Here is a 4469-nt window from a genome sequence, read left to right on the forward strand (position 1 = left end):
AATTCTTCAATCTCTTCATAAGAATAAACTATCATACAACTTGGAGGGTGCCTCCAAGGAGTGGACGTAGGTCGAGTTGACCAAACCACTATAAATTTATGTGTTCTTATTTTCTTGCTTCCGCACTTTTAATTCCACATTTATTTTTTGTGGCGTGATTTTGGTTTATGTTTTTTATTCTTTGTTAAAAGAAATTTTAAAATAACAATTCACCCCCCTTGGTTAGCTTGGGCCAGTTCTATAGGGCTTAATATCCCTAACAAACTTTCATAATAAATTATGTACATTTTCTTTTGAGTAATCCAAATCTGAGAAGCAAATGATGGTAAGAATGTCTTTAAATTCAAGGGCATCACTCTCTAACAATACCACATATTCATCATCCTTATTGGAGATTTATATTAGAGGATCATATTCAATAGAAATTTTATTCTTAACATTGGTAAGATTAACATTATCAATGTTTTGTTTCCTCCCTAATTAACAGTGACCTAGTAATTATGAAAGTGGCACCCATAATTTTTTACTACAACACCTCCTTTATAAATAATGTAGTTAATAGATAAATATGTGTAATATGACATCATGAATGTGGATGGATCATAACCCTAGCTGGGGGGTTATCAATTTGATTTAGTGATTGGTCATTTTTTATTTAGCGGATATAAGCTGAGATAGACTCCATTTAAGGATATTTGAGAAGAATAGTTGACTCTCCACTTGACTTATATGTGACTTGATTTAAGGATTCTAACTCAGTAATTTTTCTTCTCTTGGAAAATTTATTTTTAAATCTACTTTTTTTATTTCTTTGTGCTCTACTAATAAGAAGAAGGGTAAATGTTGAGCCAACTTCAAACACTATGGCATTTGTTACTCACCAATATCTACATATTTTAACTTATTATCCTTTTTAGCAACATATACATTTGGTATAAAAGTAACAGCAACAATGTTCTTTTGAAGAGAAGAGTTGGACATTGACCCTAATGCCATCTCTACTGGATTATAATACATATGCTCATCACCATTAAAATCAATTATGATATTTTAATTTATTGACAACATAATTTTTTTTAAGGCTTAGTTAAAATTTCATTATATATCTAGAAATTTTTTCCTAAGCAGAAAGATCTATTTTCTTGCAATTATTCTAAGATTTAAGAGATAACCATCAATCAGTCTCTTTCAAATAATATTTTTTAACAAGTTTTTAAAATAAAAAAAAAATGTAAATTTAAAATTCTTATTATACTCATCATGCTATAATATAACTAAAATGTATACCAATGAGATTTGAATGTTTTTTTTTATAAAAGTTTGAAATAAGTTTTGAGACACTCAAGATTTTATGACTTATTAGAGTTTTAAATAATGTAAGCTTTTGAAATAAAAAAGGCTCAATAAATATTTTAAAGAATTGGCATTGCTATCTTTGCAAGCCTCATTCTTATCAGAAAACTTCCTCTTACTTCTCTTTCCTCTAGATGCTAATTAAACTCATGAAAGAAATGTGTAAGGGAGCTAGTAGGAGAAAAGTAATCTCTACATATGATGATCATAAGTATACTACCTATGTAGAAATATTTGTCATGACTAAAGATGGAGAGAGAAATCTTACCCAGAGGAATAGCAAAAAAATTCCCTGTGGGAAAATAAATTTGAATACCAACATAGATTTGGGGTTTCTCCTATCCATGTGATGAAATATGACATTAAGAATATAATACTATCTGGAGTGACGAAAATAATATTTTGTAATAGATTCAAGGACAATAATAAGCTATTTTGATAAATTATTATTATTTTTAGTTAAATACAAATAAAATAATAACATATTATCTATTAAGATAAATATTTTAGAATAGTATTTAAAGATGAAGATAGATTTTTTTGAATATAACAATATTTGTATTCAAATGTGACAATGGGAATATTATATCACCTTTAAAAGTAAAAATCATATTCTACAAAGGCATCTGAATGCAAAAAGTGTTTTTATCAAATGTGTCTATATACCCAAAGAATTTTCCCTTATCTTTTAAAAATGTCATGTGGTTTATTATAGTCTAGAGTTACAGGTTCCCTGTGAAGGAAAGCCTCTATTGTTAATCAAATCACAGGAAAGGTGAACCTCTTACAAATACTCTCCATTAAAGTTATAACATATATTTTCTTATATTTTAACATTTAAGATAAGGATGCAAAATTTGAGTTTTCAAAAGGTATTAGATCAATTTTGAAGAATTTGTTTTGTAATTAAAAGGATGGAGAGTATGGAGTAACAAAAATTTAGGGATAAACTAGAAGCATGCTAGCCTATCCTTTGTTGGGCATATTTTAGAGAGAAGAGATTTTTATGGTTGAGTTGATATTTTATTAAATATTTGGAATTATATTTTTGGATATTGTTGAAGGGTGAGGACTTATTGTTAAGATAGTTGCTATTTGCATGTTTTACATTTTTGCAATTGTATAGTTTTGATGATTCCAAACATTATTGTTCAAATGTGTAGTTATCTCCAAACAATTTTAGAAGACTTTTATTTGCTCTTGTGTGTACTAACATTTCAGGAAAATCAAACTCCAGACTATGAAGACTTCAAATAAAATTCAACATGAGATACTTTGTGAATTTGAAGCTTGTACTTTTCTTTGAAATAAACATGAAAGGGAGTGATTGTAATTGATTGAATAAAAAAATACACACATATAAGGAGATCATATAAAATTTATACTGATCGTACAGGACGATATCAGTTCATACGGGATGATCAGATAGTTATCTCCTATTAAGATCACATGGAACGAATAGGAACTGGCCAAAAACATTTTCTAAGTCCTATTCATCCAGGACGAAATTAAAAATCGTCCGGAACGATTTGTTCTCTGTAAAATTTTCGTCCAGATGAAATTAAATTATCGTACTGTTGGTGCAATTTTGAAAATATATTTTGAAAAATATTAGTTTTCTTTGGGAATTTTAAAATTTAGATTGAACTCTAATTCTATAAGTCGAATCAACTCGTTCAAAAAAGTATATCTCCTCGAAGAAAGAAAATAAAGGGGAATTGATTACTGATTTTAATGGGTTGGTTGAGAATTTTAATAACCTATTAAAAGAATTTTAGGAGTTGGAGAAGTTAACAGATTTTAAAGGATTACCCGGATACGTTAACTAAGGGGCCAAAATTTGACTTTCAAAATTAGAGTTAATCTTAAAGGTTTCAAATTTTTAATAAATATTTGACCTAATTATGAGTTATTAGACAGGTGGTACATTCAATTTGGAGTTTTCTACGAAAAGTTATGATTTTTCGAAGTTCTGGCCCAATTTGACCTAAAGTCACCTAAGATGTTGAGTTATTGACTTTGACCAAATTATGGAAGTTTAATATTTTTAGAGAATGATAGATTCTAATTGAATTCATTAGCCATTGAGTTTGATTAGTCAAAATTTTTCTATAATTAACAGTGAATTTTAGAAATTATACATATTCGTAGGGGTTACGAAGTTATTACAACTAAGGGGGTCTGCTTAAGAATTTGAACCCAAATGAGTCCTAAACTCCTTGAGATCAATTCCAAAGGCCATAAATGACCTAAGCACAGATCAACAAGTGTTTAAAACCCTTTTGGGATTTTTAAGATTTTTAAGATTAATTAAAATTTGTTAAATCCTAATTACATAAGGATCAAGCTAAGACAAATCTAGAGATCAATTTAAGAGGGTTTCAATTCTTATTGATTAGGGAATAAATTAAGAACAATTAAGGACATTTTAATGGATTTTACAAGTTAAGAATAGTTCATTATCAATTGATTAGGGTTAAGGCCATTTCTAAGAAGGATTTTTGGGGATCCTACTTGGGGAACCAAATGAGCTCCAAATTTGATGAAATTTGGACCATAGGATAACTTGACCCTAAGGACTAAACCACCAAATTTAAGCTCAAATGGAGTACTCTAAGGTGGTTAACCAAACTACCCAAGGTGAGCTCGAAGTCACCTTCAAATCACTATAGGGGTCAATCCTAGGCTTGGATTGGGGCAAAATCAGTGGATCTACACTCCTCATCCTACACATCATCAACACACCAAAAATTACACCCTAAATCACATTGGATAGGTCTATACCCCCTTTTCAATTTAAGGGTCAAACCATGACCCTTAAAATTAAAAAATAGGGAAAGTGCCCTTGAACAACTTAAAATGGGGAGATAAAATTTTAGCATGTCAAAAATATGCCTAATTTCAATCTCCCAAAATTTCAGACCTGGTGGACTTTAAATTAAAAAGTATTTAAGGAAATTCATAAAATGCTCAAATTGAAATTAAGCCTAACACTGACCTAACCAGGGTCTGGAACCATAGGGCTTTTGTAGATCTCTCTGAAACCTTTCCAATGAGCCTAAGAGCACATAATTTGGACAAGTGTGTAGGGAGTTATGAATTTTTGAAGTTCCCTT

The sequence above is a fragment of the Dendrobium catenatum genome, unplaced genomic scaffold (genome assembly GCF_001605985.2).
Source record: "Dendrobium catenatum unplaced genomic scaffold, ASM160598v2 fragScaff_scaffold_1445, whole genome shotgun sequence".
In the NCBI taxonomy this organism is placed as follows: domain Eukaryota; kingdom Viridiplantae; phylum Streptophyta; class Magnoliopsida; order Asparagales; family Orchidaceae; genus Dendrobium; species Dendrobium catenatum.